The 20,770-nt window shown below is 44.4% G+C and overlaps 1 protein-coding gene across 13 annotated transcripts in view; it reads left to right on the top strand.

Moving 5' to 3' along the window:
- The window catches only part of Gpr160 (G protein-coupled receptor 160), a 36,771-nt gene that overhangs the window by 10,808 nt on the left and 5,193 nt on the right, over nt 1-20,770 (top strand). For 5 of the 13 annotated variants that reach the window (XR_005091728.1, XM_028872613.2, XM_037206514.1 and 2 more), the window contains exons 2-3: nt 7,117-7,213; nt 18,537-18,640. The gene's annotated coding sequence lies outside the window, so the exon portion shown is untranslated. Of the gene's footprint in view, nt 1-360; nt 441-2,016; nt 2,247-7,116; nt 7,214-7,934; nt 8,240-18,536; nt 18,641-20,770 lie in introns of those variants that run through there. The other 8 variants (XM_037206518.1, XM_028872615.2, XM_037206515.1 and 5 more) reach the window with 7 other exon arrangements.

Raw genomic sequence — 20,770 nt, 5'->3', positions numbered from 1 at the left:
GTAAAAAGTAAATGTGTACCTGTGTTCTCCTCACCTGGAGATGGCCATCATAGGTATGTGGCAGGGGCGCATTACCTGGAAACTTGATGGAGTGTAGACTCTTAGGTCAACCTCAACATATATTGAATAAAGATCCTTCACTTAACTATGCCACATTCAAGTCTGAGAACTACAGGTACGCATGGCCATGACCGTACCAATCTATAGGCCTTTCCTCTCACAGTTTTGCACAAGCATCTTTCTGAGAGTCTAGGGGAATTCTGTCACGCCTGCCTAGAAAAGGCCCTGCTGTGCATGGCTTGGGTTCTGTCACTGAACACAGTGTGTGACCGTGTTTTCCTGTTTGCTCTCTTTTCCCAGAGCATGTATCTCATGGCTTCAGGAAGTCGTCCATCTTCTGACTGTGCCGTAGTTCATTTGACGGACTCCTATTGTTACAGGTTGTTTTGATTCTTTGCAGGGAGGGTATTTTATGGCTGTTGGAAATATACCAGAATGAGCTGATCCCGCTGTTCCTCCCTCACTTCCTTTTAGTTAATTCTTGGAATGTTGCTATTGGACCAAAAGTTGGATGGCTGTAAATATTCTTTATATGCTCCAGGAGTGTGCAAAATGCCCCCACGCTAGCCTAGGCCTGTGTGAGGTGGTCTGTAGACAAATGGAGAAGCAGAGCTTTGTCTCCATTTTTCTCTCGTCTCCAGGACTGGTTCAGAGGAGACTCTGAGGTCACTCAAAGGTGAATGGAGGAGGGGACATAAGTGACAGCATGGTGGGCAGTGGCCTGTGGTGGCAGAGTTCTTCCCTGGCTGAGTCCTGAGAAGTAAGATACCACTGACTAGGAAGTGGCCTCTTGCATGGTATGTGTGCTGTGTGCCCAGTTTAGACTTTCCTCCCCGTGTCCTGGAGTACAGGAGTAAAATTTACCTACAGTAATCGCAGGTGTGAAGTACTACTCTGTAATCCATGAATCTGTAGAACGTGATTGGGACCAGACTTGGGTTTGCTTCGTAAGTCTGAGACTTCTAGGTTACAGAACACCAGACGCTCATGTTAAGTAAACTTTATTCTGGAAGGTGTCCTAAGATTTTTTTTTTTTTTTTTTTTGGATAAAGAAAAAGCGAACTGTCAGATCTACAAATGTAATTCAGTTAGGGATTACAGAGTAGTCACTTCACACCTGCGATTACTGTAGGTAAATTTTACTCCTGTACTCCAGGACACTGGGAGGAAAGTCTAAACTGGGCACACAGCACACATACCATGCAAGAGGCCACTTCAATGCAGTCCCCTGCTAGCCCCGAGCAGCCAGTGATCTGTTTTGTCTCATACGTTCTAAGAAGTTTTATCTAAAGGGAATCTTAGGACATGGTTTGGGGACTTGGCTTCTTTTGATGGGGGAGTGTGTGTGGATATGGGTGCTCATGGAGCTCAGAGGACAACCTCAGGTGTTTCTCAGGAGCTGTCCACCTTGTTTTTTTGAGATATGTTCTTTCGTTGACCTAGAGATCCCTGTCGTCACCTCTCTAGCTGGATTGCAAGTATGCATCACCAAGCCTGACACTTCAGGTAGATGCTGGGGCTGCATCCAGGCCCACATGCTTACAAGCAAGTGCTCTATTAGAAGAGACATCTCCCCAGGATTTGGCTTCTTAACATCCATTTTTGAGGTTAATCTGTGTTGTAGAATTCATCAGTAGTAGGCCATTCCTTTGTATTGGTAAAGGATTTGCTTTTATGAAACATAATTTCTTATTTATGTACTGACAGGCATTTCAATTGTTTCAGTTATTTTGGTTTTGGTTATTTATACACTTTTGGTTATTACAAGTGATGCTTGTTACTGTGTATATGTATTTGTATAGATTATATTTTTATGTCTTTTGGGTGAGTTTCTAAGAGTGTAGTTGTAGAATCAAGTTTATGTTTAACTTTTTAACAAACTATTTTCCCAAGTGTCTGTGCAGTGCTAGACTCTAAGCAACAGTGTGTGAAGGATTTAACTTTTCCACTTTTCAGCAGCATCCAGTGCTGTCCATCTTTATTATAGCCTGTCTTCATTAATTTTCTACTGCTGTGCTGAGACTCCATAACCAAGGCAACTCATAGAAGAAAGCATTTAATGGGATTTACGGTTTCAGAGAGTGAGTCCATGACCATTATCATGGGGAGCAGGCATGGCAGGCATGATACTGGAGTAGCAGCAGACAGCTTGCATGTTGAGACAACAACCCCAAGGCAGAAGACAGGTAACTGGGAATGGCTTGAACTTTTGAAACATCCAAGTTCTCTCCTGGTGACATACCTCCTCCAACAAGACCACCTGTCCTAATGCTTTCCAAAAAGTTACACCAGGTGGAGACCAAACCTTCAAATATATGAGCCTCTGGGGGCTATTCTTTTCTTGTTTGTTTGGTTTTGGAGACAGGGTTTCTCTGTGTAACAGCTCTGGCTGTCCTGGAACTCGCTTTGTAGACTAAGCTGGCCTCTAACTCACAGAGATCCACCTGCCTCTGCCTCCTGAGAGCTGGGATTAAAGTCATGCACCACCACTGCCTAGCCCAGGGCTCTTCGTATTCAAACCACTACACAATCACTCTCTTGAGTATGTGATAGTGTAGCATTACAGTTTTGTTTTGTTTTTTTCCAGAGCTGAGGACCCAACCCAGGGCCTTGCGCTTGCTAGGCAAGTGCTCTACCACTGAGTTAAATCCCCAACCCCACAGTTTTTTATTAACATAATTTTCACTGATTATTTGAGAATTTCACATCATGTACTCTGGTCATCTGTTGTGGGAATTTTGATGGCATTGTGACACTCCAAGACCGTTAAATATAGTTTACCTTGAATCAGGGAGAAGACTGGAATTGGCCATAGAGAAACTTGGATAGAGTTTCTAACAAATTTGGATAGAGAAGACACACGGGAAGGAGAGGGCAGGGACTTGAGTTTGGCTCTTCTTTTGGTTTTGGAATGAGTGAAGAGACATGATTCCTGCTGGGTCTCTGGCCAAAAACCATGGTCAGCTGGTTGCTTCTTGGCCTTTCTGATCTAGCAGGTTTTCACTCCCACATCTGACTTCTGAGTCTTTGTTGGTAAAATAGAACGATAGAGACTTAGTTTAAACCCACATATGGTGGATGTGGGACCAGAAAGCCCTCCAGGCCATGGCCTGAGTGGCCAGTGAGGTGTTGACTGTGGGGCCCTGGGGCCCAGATTATAATTAATACACATGCAGCCACTAAGCTGACAGTAAAACATCCATCACCCTTACTTCCCAGTCTTAGGTCTCCCCCCTCCCCGGTGGCCTCCTCCTCCCAAAAAGATTTAAAAAAAAAAAGTTCAATTTGTGTTGTTCTGTAGTCACTGGAACATGGTCAACCTCTCCGTGGCCAGCCCCTTAGAGAACAATGAATCCTTTCCCACCCCACCCCCACCCCACCAGCAGCCATGCTACTGAAGCTGGGCTTCAGCATCCTTATCAAAATTTATGAGTTCTCTTCGATGGCTTCCTGTCTAGGCTAGTTTGTTTTGTTTTTGCGGGGAGGGGGATGGTGGGGGTTGTCACAGAAGCCTTCTGTGTCTCTCACTCTCAACTGTGAGTCTGTTGTCATCGATACCAATGCAGGAGAAGCTTCCTTGTCCTTTACAGTCAGCAGGAGCATGGATCATAGACTTCCACATGGTATCTGGCAACAGCACAGACCACAGACATCCCCAACATGGCCCTCAAGTGGCAGTGTGGACCACAGACATCCACCTGGCCTCCCCAACATGGCCCTCAGGTGGCAGCACAGACCACGGACATTGGAATGGCCTTGGGTAGTAACACAGCTCCTAGCTGTAGCAGCACCACAGACAGACCCAGACAAGGCCCCTGGTGGCAGCATGGACCACAGTCATCCACATGGCCTCAGGAGGCAGTACAGGCCAGCACATCAACATGGCCTCTAGCAGCAGCTCGGGCCTCTCGGGCCTCTCTCTACCGTGTATGTGCTAATTGATTCGTCCATCCTTCCCACCCCTCCCAGTGGCCTTGGAAACCGTAGCACATTACTCAGTACCTCTTTCCCCACACAGCTCTACATGCAAATACTCTTTGCCACAAGTCTTTGGTCTAGATCAAAGACTGGTCTCTGAAGTACCATAGACACCCGACCATGACTGAGACTTCCTCAGTCACAGCCATGCTTCATGTTTTCATCTTCATCGCTGATGACGTGCTCCCAGAGCTGGTTCTGCAGCACCAGCTCCTCATCATGGTCCAGCAGCTTGTAGATGGAGTAGTTGGGGTTCACTGACTCAGAGCACTGTATCTGGGCTAGTATGACAGCTGAGTTGGTCAGACTCTTCCAGCACATTAGTTTTAATTGGCATTTTCTTAAAGGTAAATGATGCGGAGGACTTTTTCATCTGATTATTAATCATTTTATATGGAGAAATGACCACCTAAACCTTTTGCCAGTCCTTTTTAAAACATTTTTTTTTAAATTAAAATATAGTTACATCATTTCCCCTGCCGCCTCCTTCTATCCCTTTCATTCCTCCCAGTGCCTTCTCAAATTTTGGCCTCTTTTTAATTATTACTGTTACACACACACACACACACACACACACACACACACACACACACACACGAGGTGGGGAGTCTGCTGAATGATTTAGGGTTGCTTGTATGCATATGGGCTGACCACTTCATATTAGACAACCACTTAGGGAATACATTCCTGAGGAAGACTAGTTCTCCCTCTCTGAGCAGTTGTTAAAGTTTTTCATCTAGAGATGGAGCCCTATGAGACTTCCCATCCACATTGGCTGGTGACGTCACTGTTCTGGCCTTAAGCAGCCACACTGATTTCATAGGTGTAGAAGACACAGTCTTGCAGCAGACTTCCTGGTCCTCTGCACCATCATCAGTGACATTCCCTGACCTTAGGCGCAGGAGTTGTGTCCTTGTAGATGTGTGGGCTAGGGTCGGCACCCCACCGTCTTTAATGGTCTCCATCTGCTTCAGAAGGAAGCTTTGATGGCTGGAGGGGCGACCTTACCTGTGGTCTAAGGGGAAGTGTCTGGAACACAGTTAGGAGCGGCTGGCATAGAAAAGGGGCAGGAGGGGGTCCGCTACCATCCACAGTGTCTCTAGCCATGGCTGGCTGGCTAGGTTTCCAGTACCAGGCAGGCATGACTTTCCTCCTATTGATCAGACCTGATATCCAATTAGATGGCTCTTTGTTGCTGCCAAGATGTAAATGCCACTGTTGCCCCTCGAGGGAATCGTGCTCTACTGTCATTGTGTTCATAAGCATTCCTTCCTTGGCAGCTTTCACAGCAGTAGAAAAACTAGTCCTCAGGGAAGAGTTCTTCAGGTCAGATCCAACCTGAACCCTCTGAATCCTGTCGGCCAAAGTGATTGTTGTCTCAGCAGTAAGGACTTGCCTCCAACTCCTGGGAGATAGCCAAGGGCAACAGGAATAACCTGTATTGTTTGGGGGCCTTTTGGACTCCCCTGACCAATGCTCAAAAGGAGGTTTCTCATGCCTGATACTGGGGTTTGTTAAATAGTCTGGCTCTCGGGAAGAGCATTACCATAGCACCGTGTGTGTGTGTGTGTGTGTGTGTGCGTGTGTGCGCAAGCGCGCACGCATGTAATAGTACTGGAGCAGCAGCTGAGAGCTTTATATCCTGAATCAAGGGGGACGGTGGCAAAGAGACCGACAGAGACTAGGAAACCTCAAAGCCCACCCCCAGTGACACACCTCCTCAAGGTCACACCCGCTCCCACCACCACACCTCCTAATCCTTCCTAAACAGTCACACTAGGGACAAAACATTCAAATGTGTGAACCTAGGGGACCATTCTCATTCAGGCCACCATCACTTGTGTATTATACATAAAGTAATATTCCTGTGGCTATTCCAAACATCCCCAGTGTGGCTTGCCCCTCCTCCTCCCTCCTGCTGTGGTTTCCCCATTCCCCTCCCACTTAATGCCTCCCCTTTCCCATCTCCCCTTCAAATCATCTGTATCCTGCTATTCTGGTCTCTAGAGCACCTTCTCCACCCCAAAGGTTCATTTTGACTCCCTGGCTTCTGCAGTTATTCCAGGTTGTATACTCACATCTAAAGATTTAGAGTTAGGACCACAAATGAGAGAACATGTAGCGTTTGTCACTCGGCATCTGGGTGACCTTGTTTAGTATATTAGTTCCACCCATCTACCTGTAAATTTCATGATCTCATTTTCTTGACAGCTGAATAGTATTCTGTTGTGTATATTTATATAAATTTTCATTATCCATTCATCAGTTGAAGGACATTTAGACTTTTCCATCTGCTAGCTATTATGAATAGAGTGGCTGCATTGTCTATGGACCTGTGGTGAGGGAGTCCATCATGGAGGAAGAGCACACTGAAGCAGAGCTCATCACCTCATGGCTGCCAGACAGCAGAAAGAGACAGGAGGAGACTGAGGACAAGATAGACCCTTCAGAGTCCCATCTCCGGTGACCGTGCATCTTGAGTCAGTACCCGTTTCTCACCATCAGATGGTGAAAATGGGTTAAACTATTGATGAAGGCAGAGCCGTCCTAATGCAGTGAGTTCCTAAAGTCCCAGACACTATCAGCCAGGCCTCTGATACATGAGCCTTCAGGGACATTTCAGATTCAAACCCTGAAACACAGCGCCAGTTGGCCCTCTTTTCCGGTGTTTGCTATTACTGACTTTTAACTCAGCTGTTCTGGGGAATGTGAAGTTGCATGTTGTTGTGGTTTTAGCTTTTCCTAATGACTAATGTGGGGAGCTTCTAGATGTCGCTGACTTTTTATGCATTTTGTACTCAACGTGTCTTTTCAGTTTTGCCAATTCTACAGTGAGTCACCTTTTCTCTCTGAGTCCAGAATTCTCTGTGTACATAATGTGGCCACATGTCATTCATTAGATATATGTAAGTAGATTTGGAAGTAGATTTCCCAAATACTCTTTTTTTTTTTTTTTTTTTTTTTTTTTTTGCTCTTTTGGTGTTCTATGATTGGAATTTGATTTTAATGAGTTTCTGATCAATTTCTGTGCTTTTCAAAACATTTTAAAGACTTTTTTCTTTTTTACCTGCTCTAAAGGTTACAGAGATAGCCTCCTGGCTGATGGCTGGACAGAGGTGCTCATCACTCAGCTCTTCCAGAAAGAAAAACTAAAGATGCATAATTGTGTTCCAAGGTGAGTGGTCATTAGAGCTCCCTGGAAATTAGAGATTAGACTCCTGTGAGAGTCTGGGGCCCTGGACAAAGCACAGTAAGGAAAACAGAGTCTTGGTGCCCACCAGCCCAGCCCACATCCACAGCTAGAGGAAGACAAGCCTCCTGTGAGGGAGACAGGCCACCCCACATCCACAGCTAGAGGAAGACAAGCCTCCTGTGAGGGAGACAGGCCACCCCACAGCCACAGCTAGAGGAAGACAAGCCTCCTGTGAGGGAGACGGCCCAGCACACATCCACAGCTAGAGGAAGAGAAGCCTCCTGTGAGGGAGACAGCCCAGCCCACATCCACAGTTAGAGGAAAAGAAGCCTCCTGTGAGGGAGACAGGCCACCCACAGCCACAGCTAGAGGAAGAGAAGCCTCCTGTGAGGGAGACAGGCCAGCACACAGCCACAGCTAGAGGAAGAGAAGCCTCCTGTGAGGGAGACAGCCCAGCCCACATCCACAGTTAGAGGAAGAGAAGCCTCCTGTGAGGGAGACAGGCCAGCACACAGCCACAGCTAGAGGAAGAGAAGCCTCCTGTGAGGGAGACGGCCCAACACACAGCCAGTGTTTGTTAGCACTCCTGGAAGTTTGCATCACCTTCATGCTTGCAGCTCACTGATGTCAGGAACCTGGAAGTGTACAAGGATTATCTCCTTTGGAAAGGGAGCACGCGCATTCCACTGACTGCCACCCATGCCCCAGGGTGCTGAACTTAAACTGGCACTGAATCCTCCTCTGTGTCCCATCTTTGGAATGCCACAAACATTCCACTCTGCCCTATAGTGTAGGGGACAGGCATTGTGACAGAACAGTGTCACCCTCTAGAACCAGGAGATAAGAGTGCTTTCCCTTTGAAAAGGTCTGGCTATCAGGAGCGTGGCCAGCCATATGCATATAGGCTCACTGAAGGCCCACGAAGTTCCTGCCGCCTAGTTCCAGTACACTACACTCAAATGCCTGTCATCAGCAAGAATAGTGCAATGTTCATGCTGCTCTGCCTACGTGAGTATGCTGAAGGGTTTTTGGGCAATTCCATGGAGTCAAGCATTGACCAGTCCCCAGATGTACACAGCTCTGGCTATATAGTCCACCTGGGTGCTCTGTAGAAGAAGCACAAAGGAGCACCAAGATTCGGCTCCCACCTCACCTAGGAAGTCTCCGCTGCCCTACCCAGGCACCCTGTCTGACCACATGCTGCTGTCAAGACTGGGTATGAGCCCCACCGAGTGAACGTTGAACTTCCCATCCTCCTGTGAGTGTCTCGTCTGCACCGCTGATGGGACCACTGCTGGAGCCAGCCATGCCGAAAGCCTTTGCTCTTAGCAACGCTGGCATCAGCAGATCCTGAAGACCTTTGTCTGAGAGGGCTGTAACTCCCACTGTAGAAGTCCCTCACCCCATCACTGTCTGCTCCACAGATCGGCGCGGCATACACGGCACACGCTACACAGTCATTCATTCATCACAACCAGGGAAACTGTTCTGTGGTGGTCGCCTAGAATCAGAGCCAACACCGCACCAGTACTTCAGTGTGCACCTTCATGAGAAATCTGCCTACTAAGAGGGTCATTTCATCAAAATAGAGTTTTCTGAACTCCAGGTACACAGATCCCAGTGTAGGAGCATAAAGAATCGGAATGGATGAGGTGGCATCCTCTCAAAGAAAACTCTGTGGCAGTAAATTCCAAATAAACAATGAAAAGGAATGATTATTACTGGGGAGACGAAGGGCCAGCGGAGAAAGGTATAAAAGGCATTGCAGGGGTGAATATGAGACAAGTAAAGGACAAATGTGCCATAGTGAAACCCACTCTTTTTTATGCTAATTTACAAAGAAACAATTGAAAGATAAAGGAATGATTGTATTTTAAAAAGTGAGATCCTAGAGAATATAGTTAGTGAGATGATATTAAAGAGATATCACATATTATGAATGCAAAATTCCCTAGAGAAATACATTGAAAAAGAACCAAATGGCAATCTTGGGATGAAAAACTCAGTAAATTAAACAAAAGGTAGAGTTGCTAGCCTCAACAGATAATCTAGACTAAGCAGAAGAAAGAGTATCTGAACTTGTGACTTTATCCCATCCATCCATGACATACCATATCCAGGTCCAGCCAGGCTGGCCCATGCTGTGCCCCGATCCAGCCTGCGAAGTGTAGTCCTCACCCTTTGCCTCGGTCAGTGTTTGTTCTGTTGCTGTGAAGAGACACCATGACCATCGCAATTCTTAGAAAACATTTAATTGGGAGTTTAATTTACAGTTTCAGAGGCTGAGCCATGACCATCATGGTGGGGAGTTTGGCAGCAGGCAGGCTTGGTGCAGAGCAGTAGGAAAGAACTTATATCTCAATCCACAGGCTGGAGGAAAAGAGAGAAAGAAACTGACTGGACCTGGCTTGGGCTTTTGAAACCTCAAAGCCCACCCCCAGTGACACACTTCCTCCAATCTTTTCAAATAGTGCCACTCCCTGGTGGCCAAGCATTCAAATCTATGAGCCCGTGAGGGCCATTCTCATTCAGACCACCACACTTCTTATCAAAGAAACTCCTTTTTGCAGAAGACAGACCGTCAATGAAAACAATTGGTCAAAATGAAGAGAACAACTGACCATGGGCTACCAAGCCCCAATTGATGCATCTACAATTCAATTCCTGCACCTAAGGCTCAGGAACATAATGGAAGAAGGTAGAAAGATTGTAAAAGGTTGAAGATCAGGAGGTCTACTGTGAGATTGTGTCCCCTAGAAGTAACAAGGAAGTTATACCCAAGATACCTCAACAGTATGGTCTTAAACAAGACCTGAACAATGACAACACTAATAGACACTCTAACATCTATTGAAAATCCAATGATACCCCACCCCTAGACAAAGAACCCAGGGATGAGCCCCCTAATTGGTTATCTAGTAGCAAGTGGTCAGTTCCTGACCACCAAATGGACTCAGCAGGCTGTGTTTATATATTTATGAGGTTGTGTAGCTAATAAAAAGGCCATGAATTTGAGAGGGAATAAGGGGATATGGAAGGCATTGAAGGGAGGAAAGGGAAGGGATAAATGATGTAATTATAGTTTAGTTTAATTTATTTTAATTTTAAAAAGAATATTTGAACTTGAAGACAGGCCTTTTGAAAGCTCAGTTGGGGCAAGAAGATGTATTCAGGACTTTTGGGACACCATTAAATGAACAAAGTATCTTTTTTTGAATACTCAAAGTTGAAGGAAAAAGTTAAGGACACAAACAATTTCAATGAAATAATGTGGCAAGAATTCAAATCTTGGGTAAAATGCAGACATATATGTAAATGAGGTATATTAGAACCCTAATGTGACCAGAAAAGATCTTTAATACAGAATACTATAGTCAAGCATAGTGTTGAAGTACATGGCAAAGAAAAGATTTTAAAATCTGTTTCAAAATAAGAAAGCCCTAGTCACAATCCAGGATGTTCCAGTTGGATTAATAGCAGATTCCTCAGCAGAAACTACAGGCCAGGAGGGGATGAAGTGATGTACTATAGGTCTTGAGAGAAAATCATTTTGGACTAAGCTGAGGTATCCAGCAAAACTAGCCTTTGGGAATGAAGAAGAAATAAGACCTTCTGTGGTGGTTTGAAAGAAAATGGCCCCCAAAGGAATTTGCACTACTAGGAGGTGTGGCCTTGTTGGAGTAGATGTGGTCTTGTTGGAAGAAGTGTGTCTGTAACTAGAGTTTTCCTGCCTTGCCCACAGTCGGGACAAATCTTTGTCACCCGCCAGTCCCACAGCTGCTCAGACCCAACCAAGTAAACACAGAGACTCATATTGCTTACAAACTGTATGGCCGCGGCAGGCTTCTTGCTAACTGTTCTTCTAGCTTAAATTAATCCATTTCCATAAATCTATACCTTGCCACGTGGCTTGTGGCTTACCGGCATCTTCACATGATGCTTGTCATGGCGGCAGCTGGCAGTGACTCCTTCTGCCTTCCTGTTCTTTCTTTTCTCCTCTCTGTTAGTCCTGCCTATACTTCCTGCCTAGCCACTGGCCAATCAGTGTTTTATTTATTGACCAATCAGAGTAATTTGACATACAGACCATCCCACAGCATGTGTCACTGTGTAGGCAGGTCTCTCATATGCTCAAGATACTGCCAGTGTGACAACACACAGACCACTTCTGTTGCCTACAAGATATAGGACTCTCAGCTCCTTCTCCAGCACCGTGTCTGGTATACATATGTCTGCCCATGTACACACAATAACCAAATGTAGTTTTAAAATATTTAAGGGTACACAAATGCCATACACAATTTTTTTTAATATTTAGGTAGAATTGTTTGGCTCAAGGGTTCTGCTTATCCCCCCCAAATTCTGTTAACCTACCAGAGTCAGCTTTAGGTCTATATACTTCCTGGACCATGAGGGAATGGAAATAAAACAGGTGCATATTTATGGTTGGAGAGCAAGCTGAGAGAGCTCCAGGGAACTAGACCAGCACTGATGGGGCATGCCACCCCACTCTGTGATGATGATGGAAGATCTCCTTCAGACAATTGGCTTGGATCATTTTCTCAGCAATGATGACCAGCATGATGTTAGAAACTGTGCACCTGAGCATGAGAAGTGTTATGGTTTAGATGTAAAGTATCCCCAGAACAAGGCTCGAGTATAAGCCTTAGCCTCCAGGTGTTACTACAGATTTTAAGTATGTTTGTTTGTCGGTGTGTGTGTGTGTGTGTGTGTGTGTGTGTGTGTGTGTGTACACAAATGCACAGTGGTACACATGAGGAGGTCAGGCAACAACTTGCAGGAGGAATTGGTTCTCTCCTTCCACCACGTGGGTTGTTGGGATCAAACTCAGGAGGTCATCAGGCTTACTGGTGAGCTCCAGATTCAGCGAGAGACTGTCTCAAAGAATAAAGTGGAAAAATGGTTAGGGAAGACACCCTGACATCAATCTCTGACCTCCACCCCCCCCCCCCAAATGTGAGCATGCCCACACTCAGGTGCATAGAGGCATATACAACATACATATACATACAATATATACATACAAGCCTGTGTGAAAGCTACAGGACAAAAATTTAAGTTTAGCCATTTTGTCAAAATGGTACAGGAGCTCAAGGTTGAAAGATTGGGTGGCGGTAGTTGTCACCAATCAGCAGAGGAACCCTCTCTGGTGGGAATGACATGTGGGCAGCCTCAAGGTGCTGAGTGGGAGAGGCTTACGAGATGGGGTTTCAAAGCCGGACACTTAACAGCACTTAGAACTGTGGCTCTTGGCTTCTGACGCCAGGGACTTGGTTCTCGACTTCCCTGAGTGCCAGTGGCTTGTAGGCTGAGCTTTCAGACTCAGAAGCTTGTGTCCACAAGCCTTGTGAACCAAGTACTGGCTCTGGGTTCTCAAGTCCCCCGCCGTGTTTACCTTGCTCAGGATGTAGACACGGAGACGCCAGTGAGACCAGTGATTCAAGCTGGTGACAGACCTTGTTGTCATACACGTCAGGCTGGTTCTGCGGACATGAGAGACACTGAAGTTACAGGCTCTCAGAGGCTTCCACCAGATGTCAAAGGAATTCCTGGGAGGCCAGGCCTTGTGTAGCAAGGTCCAAGTCCCCCTAGAAAGAAGCTGTGTGTGAAAACAAGGCAGTGTGGAAACAGGACAGTAAAGTCACATGCCAGGAATGAGGAACGTCAAGGGACGCTGCAGGCAGAAGCAGAAGCAGAAGGGAGAGTCTGCAGCTGGCAAGGCCATAGGTGCCCCGGGGTCTGTTCCTAAGTCTCCTTAGAGATGCCTCTGCTCACACCTCTCTCTGTACCACACTTTCTACACCAAGGTCCTTAGTCATTTTCTAGTCTTTCACTCCTTTTCCAGCCTCTATATTTTCATCCTAGAAGATGTATGCCTTTAGAACAAAATGCTTTTAAAAGTTTTCAAAGCCAGCCGGGTGGTGGTGGCGGCGGAGGCGCACGCCTTTAATCCCAGCACTCAGGAGGCAGAGCTAGGCAGATCTCTGTGAATTCGAGGCCAGCCTGGGCTACAGAGTGAGATCCAGGAAAGGTGCAAAGCTACACAGAGAAACCCTGTCTCGAAAAACCAAAAAAAAAAAAAAGTTTTCAAAGCCATGCAGGTGACATGGTTGGTTGGTTTTTGGGGGGTTGGGCAGTTGCTGGGGATTGAACTCAGGGCCTCACCCAAGCTACGTTAAGTACTCCACTGAGCCACATCTTCAGCACTCTAGCATCTACACAGATGCATTGAATAACCTCACTGATGGTCAGTCCTGTCCCGGCCCTACACATTCCTCCCCCATGTGCACACTTTAGATTTTGAGGCAAATTCTAGTAAACTAACTCTTCAGTACACACACACACACACATATTTAAAACTCTTAATTTCCATTTCCTCTGTCAAGACTCTAGAAATACAGTCATATCCTGAGGTACTGTTGATTAGGGCTTAAACTTTTGAGTCTGAAGGAAGCAGAGTTCAGATCACAACAAAGTTATAAATTAAAAACTCTTTAGTATCCTAAAATTTCTAGGTAGCACCCAACTTTTTACTATGAACATGTTTGCTTTAATTCATCCAGTAAGTTCTACACACGGTATCTACTTGTGTCTCCTAAGCCCCCCTTTTTGTGGGTTTATATTTTTCTTTTATTGAAAATAGATGTTTTCATACAATATATTCTGATAATGGTTCCCCTTTCCCAGCTCTTCCGGAATCCCCGTCTTCCCTCCCATTGGAATCCATACCTTATCTTAAGCCTTTTACTCTTTTTTACTGTTAGAGTTCACACTGAGGCAAGTCCAATAGAGCTGGCCATGTCTTCATTTTCCTGCTGATAGTTATCATCGGGTGTTATTTTTTCTGTCCTCTGTGTGTATGAGAAACTGTCATTGAACTCAAAGGTTTCATTGGCTTCTGATTTCTTGACAGGTCTGCTTTGTAGGTAACTGGATTCTTTCATCTCCTCCTTTGAGGGAGATGATAACCAGTGGCTTACCTCCATTTTGAACATCAAGGGCTGCAAGATGACACTTTCCAGAGTTTATCATTCCTTTGTTTTGCTGTTGTATCCCCAGGTGGCGCAGTTAGTACAGGAGATGTAGCAAAAAACATGTCTCAGTATTTCCTCATTTACAAAGAATCAGTGATTTGGTTCTTCAGTGTCCTCCAATGTCACAAATAAGGTTGTCTTCTTTATTTTCTCTGTGTGTATGTATGCTTATGCCTGTGTAGAAAAGACTAGTCTTCAGGAAAGACAGTGTCTCCACGTACTGAATCACCTTCCTCAGAAGGTCAGTTGACCATACCTTTTTGGATCGATTTCTGAATTCTTTTCTGTACCATTGACTTATGGGAAAGTCCTTATGCTAAAACATGCTGTTCTTGTTTCTGTGCTTTACAGCAAGTCTCAACTGGGGTTATATAAATTGTCAGATAAAATGTTACATACAGTTGTTCATATAAATTATTTTCATTCTCCCAAGACACATGTCTTTCTAGATAAAGCATAAGTCAGTTTGTTGGTTTCCACAAGATAAGCTTTCTGAGTCTTCTAGTCTAGTTCTCTTTCACCGATTTAGGACTTCTCTTCCATAATTACTGTCAGCTTTCAGAATATTGTGCTTATATGTGCTTTGTCAAGTGCATACTTAAGTTTTTCTTATTTTTCCTGCTCTTGTACATTTACTTCCTTTCCAAGGCTTTGTAGTTACACATAGATATAATTGTTGTTAATCTGTGTTAATTAGCCAAGCTTTTATTCTGGCTTCCTTAAATTTTCCTAAGTACATGGTCATGTCACCCACAAATAAAGATAGTTCTACTTCTTTCTAGTCTATATTCCTTTGATTTCCTGTTCTTGTTATGGCATGGGTGAGAATCTCTAGTGAAACCCTGAGTAGGCATGGAGAGTGGATGCCAGCATATCTAGAGGGCATTGCTACTCTGAGCACTAAGCATGACGTGTAGGTGTGTCTTATCTGGTTGGGAAAGCGCCTGTCTATTGCTTGTGAGTTTGTATCCTGTTGGGTTTTATGAACCACTTTCTGCATCGCTTGGTTGATCCTGAGATTCTCCCGTCCCTCTGCTACCACGGTGAGGTAGTTACTAGATTCCTACGATAGTTGGCACTTACTGCTTGTTAGTAGCACTTTGTGTGTTGGGAGATTCCATTGCTAGAGTTTTTGTAAACGTTTTTGCTCCTATGTTCATAAAGTATGTTGATTTATGATAGACTTTTCTTGAACTACTATTCTGGTCTTGTGACATGAGCTAAGGTCTGTACTAAGTTTAGTACTTTTATTCTTAAATGTTTGGTGGAATCAGTCAATGAAAACAACTGTGTTGAAACTTTTTGAGGGAAGGTTTTAAATAGATCTTTTTATTAAGATTAAAGTATTTTTATGTATATTAGTATTTATGCCTGTATTGTGTGTGTGCGTATGTGCAGCACAGATGTACCTAGTGCCTACTAAGCCCGGAAGAGGGTATCAGATCCCCTGGACATAGTGTGACAGATGGCTGTGAGCCACTCTGCGGGTACTAGGACCAAATCCAGGTCCTTTGCAAAAGCAGCCGAGTACTTTTATCTGCTGAGCCATGTCTCCAGCCAGAGAGGTTGATTTCTTTTCTTTCTTTTTTTTTTTTTTTTTTTTGGTTTTTCGAGACAGGGTTTCTCTGTGTAGCTTTGCGCCTGTCCTGGAACTCGCTTTGGAAACCAGGCTGGCCTCGAACTCACAGAGATCCGCCTGCCTCTCAGAGAGGTTGGTTTCTTTAACAGAGATATTTAGCACTCTTTTGTGAATGAGTTTTTGGTAGTATCCTTAAACTATTTCATCATAAATGTTTAACTTTTGGAAAAATGGTTCAAAATAGTCATTATTTATCTTATTAATGGTCATAGAAGCTCCAGTAAGGTCCTGGCTTTCCTAATGTTTATAATACCTTCCTTAAATGTCTCACCATTACTGCCACCCTCCCACCAAAACCACCAGTGTGCCACATGAATGGTTGTGTTTGGTTTGTCTGTTTCCTGTGCCCAGGCTGTAAGTCCTCCTGCTCTACCTCCCAAGTGCTGAGGTTACAGATGTGAGCCATCATGCCCAGCCCTGTGCTGGTTTCCATTTCAGTGATTTCTGCTCTTTATTCTGGTCTGCCTTCAGCGCTCTCACTTCTTGGTTGAGATATTCTTTTCCTATTTGAACAAGTCAGAAGAAGAGCCCAAAGCTACTAGAATAACTGAATTAAAATCGAATAGTAATTTTAACCAATTTTCTTACATTTGTATTGTTGCTTTTCAAAGTTAGTTTCCTCTGTAGCTTTTCTGTTGTGAAATAGATAACGTGAGTTTAAAAATGTTTTCAAAGGACACAGAGAACATTGAGGAATTGCTGTAGTCAGGACAGGCGTAACAGGTCATCTCAAAATCCCAGTGGCGCCAGGCGGTGGTGGCACACGCCTTTAATCCCAGCACTCGGGAGGCAGAGGCAGGTGGATCTCTGTGAGTTCGAGGCCAGTCTAGTCTACAAAGTGAGTTCCAGGAAAGGCGCAAAGCTACACAAAGAAACCCTGTCTCAAAAAAAAAAAAAAAAAAAAAAAAAAAAAACCAGTGGCTTAATGCAGCAAAGGTTTGCTTGTACCATGCATTAATTGTGACTCCTCAGTGGCTTTGCCCTATAGTCAGGACCCACACTGGGAGCCGCCATCACCTAGCATGTAGCAGGGAAGAGAACACTGAAGGATGTCCCCATGAGGGCCAACCTAACAGCAAGAATCTAGGAACTAATGTGTGTATATATACGATATGACATGTGTGTGTATGTGGGGGACATGTGTGTGTATGGCATGTGTGTGTGTGTGTGTGTGTATGGGATGTGTACATGTGTATGGGCTGTGGTGGGGGCAACACAGGCTACTGAAGGACTGAATAAAATGGGGAATTTTCATTGTGTGTATCTCAGGAACTTCAGCTTTGTACCTTATCTATTTTTTTTTTTACTTTATTTTATTTTTTTATTTTATTTTACAATACCATTCAGTTCTACATATCAGCCACGGGTTCCCCTATTCTCCCCCCTCCCACCCCCTCCCTTTACCCCCAGTCACATCCACCTCCTCCAGGGCAAAGCCTCCCCCGAGGACTGCGATCAACCTGGTAGACTCAGTCCAGGCAGGTCCAGTCCCTTCCTCCCAGTCTGAGCCAAGTGTCCCTGCATAAGCTCCAGGGTTCAAACAGCCAACTCATGTAATGAGCACAGGACTTGGTCCCACTGCCTAGTTGCCTCCCAAACTGATCAAGCCAATCAACTGTCTCACCGTACCTTATCTGTTATATATAACAAGTTTCAAAACCACTATCAAGCAAGAATTACATCTTAAACGAGTTTCATTTATGATTTGTAAGAATAGTTTCCTTAACCAACAGCCAATTGCAGTCTCCTGTGGGTAACAGCAGTAACAGAATCCTCCGCATTTGGATGGTGCCTGTTTCTAGATTCTTTCCTCTATAGATTGGGCCCCTTTTTTCATTTCCACTTGTGACTTGGGCCATAATTATGCACCATACTTTTAGAATTGATCTTAGGACTCTAAAGGTATGTGACACCCACCCTGACAAGTTCTTCACAGGTTCTTTCCATGCAGCTGGCCCACACAGGCATCTCTAGTGCTGATGCATTTCCTGCACCCCAGACCTAGTGCAGACACAGCTGCACCTGTCTTCCCATGCTATATTCAGTGCATTAAACTTAAGATCAGAAATGAGATTCTGCAGCACAATTGTTGGATTATAATACTTGCAGTTACTAACCCTTTTTATTCTCCAACTCCTATGAATGTATAGAGAATTTTCCAGAAGCAATATGGTATGTGTGATACCTAGACAGATTAAATGCAGATGAGACTTTAGCTGATACTAAACTAGACACTAAAGCAACCGTGAAACAGTGTAAATTTGCTCAATTGTTTTTGGTTTGGGAAAATACAGTGATTTTTCATTTAAAAATACTATTTATACCAAAACTGTTAGGAGATCCTTACACCAAAAAGTAAGAATTACTGGTATGACACTGGGAAAACTTTAGTATACTACAAGATTTCTTTAAACAGATGCTGTGTTAGGTGTACCCAACTCAGCATGTCAAGTGACTGTCAATCTAAGTATGGTCCTTCTCCCTGCTGCTCAAGAAACTGAGATGGGAAGCACCTGGCTGCCTCTATTCCCAAAAGCTTTTCCCTACAGGGACATACAGACTGTTTACAAAAATGGCTGTTAATGCTGGTCACTTTGGTTTCCTTTCACAGAGGTCACTCACATGTGTTGGTGTAGTAAAACAACACACAAGGAGCCAACAATAATGCAGTTGAAGGACGTAAAATGAGAACCGTAAGTTCAAGTCAAGAAGAGAGTAAGTATGGCATGTTAGTATAGTATAGTAAATATTAGCATGTTCATTAGTATAGTATAGTAAGTACAACATAATCTAAAGATAGGAGCTGGGCTTGGTGGTGCATGCCTGTAGTCCCAGCTCTCAGGAAGCAGAGGCAGGTGAAGCCTGGTCTTCAGAACGGGTTCGAGGACAGCCAGGACTACGTGATGCTACAAATAGGAAAGCACCGAAGGGACCAGCCAGGTCTGCCAGTGCCTCCAGCCGGGCCAAATCTGAAAGCAAGTCTCCCAGGCACAGATGTCTGGAAAAGACCTTCCATGTCTGCTCTCCAGGTTGTACTTGAGGTACATGAATACAGGAATGGCCCATATTCTCTACATCTCTGAATCCCTGTGGATACTTCTCAAGGGAAATTCTGGACAGGTGGAGTATGATTTTTACCTCATCCTGGGAGCCCATTGAAAGGAGAAAATATTGGAATTTTGAATATTTATAGTGAGTTATGGGAGAAGGGGCTACATACATAAAATTCTCTAAGAAATGTCTCATCTGAGAAAGTTTTGATTTCTGTAGCCATATTCAGGAATCACTGCAAAATGACCCAAAACATCATTTCTTGCATGCTCCCTTTAATTGCTCTTACCACCTCCAGATGCATATCTTCCTGAATTTTCTCCCAGTTGTGATTCTCCTGCATATTCTGCTTCAGACTCTTCTTCATCCAACCCATCCAAGCAAGGTCTCTGCTGGAGCCGATCCTTTCTTCACCTTTCTGAGCCCCTGGGAGACACTGGGTCCTCCAGATGTTAGCCAGCGCTTTCTGGCTTTGATAATTCTAGTCTGGAAGGAAGATGTAAACAATAGAATCCCTGAAGATAGAGCATTCTCTTGCTTCTTTTACTCCAAAGATATACTTTTAAAGTTGGATTTTAAAGAAATTGTTAATTTTCATTTACTTTGGGAGGAGCCGCAGCCAATAGGTGGAGGTCAGAGGACATGGAGTTGTAGGGTCAACTCAGGTTATTGTGCTTGGCAGCAGACACCTTCACCTGCTGAAGAACCATCTCACTGGCCCTGGATTTTTATGATTTATTTTTAATTGTGTGTTTGTGTACACATGAATACAGCTGCCCATAGAAACCAGAGACATTGGATCCCCCTGGAGCTGGAGTTACAGATAGCTGTGAGCCATCCAGTATGGGTGCTGAGAACCAAAACAGCTCATCTACAGGAGTATGTCCTCTTTACCACCCAGCCAGTCCTTGGCCCAGGGTTTTTATAAATGGGAACCCTCAGCATTTTCCTCCCTCACCCTCATTTTAAGCCAACATTGGCATGTTTAAATTTAAGCCAATTTCTCTTTTGGTCCAAGGAGGGCTTTATGTGGTCTGTTCTTCCCTCCAGGCTTCCTGATCCAGGCCACCACTCATCATGCAGTGTCAGTCAAGTGGACAGCTACATTTCTTTGTCCCGGAATGGGACTTTTTCAGAAACGACCAATTTAAACTGGAGTGTGCATAGGGGAAAAAAAAAAACCTTGAGTGAAGAAAAGTGCTTGCTTCTTTAGTGTCTTTTATAGTTGTGGTTATAAAATACTGTATTTTTATCACAGTTTTTACATCTTCATATAAATAAATTGTTTCCCTCAATGAGTTTGTGGCACACTAGATTGATGGTCCTGGGGAGTCATGATCCACACTGTGAACAGACTGATAGCCTCCTCAACACTGGCTCCTTCGCCCTCAGTCTCCTCACTAATCTCTGAAATTACTTGGTCATCAGGCACCTGAGGCCTGCCTGCCATTCTTCTTTACTCTGCGAAGTATACAAAAGACAGAAACACCTACTAGTGTTAACTATCCTACTGTTTTGTCTTCATTTTAGTATTTTATGAATGTATCATTTCACATGAACTTGATGTGTTGCTGCTGTTTTAAATATTTTTTCTTTTAGAATCATTTTGATCACACTCATCTCCCTATCCACCCAACTTCATACATTCTGACTCGTTTGCTCCTTCCTTCCTTCTTCCTTCCTCTCCCTGGACTCCCCACTCAAAAAACCATCAAGCCAGTTTGTGTTGGCCAACTTGTTCTGGTCGTGGATCTTACTCTGGAGTGTGGTCAGTCATCAGGTGTCACTCCACTA

This window comes from Peromyscus leucopus, chromosome 6 (assembly GCF_004664715.2).
Source record: "Peromyscus leucopus breed LL Stock chromosome 6, UCI_PerLeu_2.1, whole genome shotgun sequence".
Taxonomy (NCBI): Eukaryota; Metazoa; Chordata; class Mammalia; order Rodentia; family Cricetidae; genus Peromyscus; species Peromyscus leucopus.
This window is presented reverse-complemented; position numbering and strand designations above follow the sequence as displayed.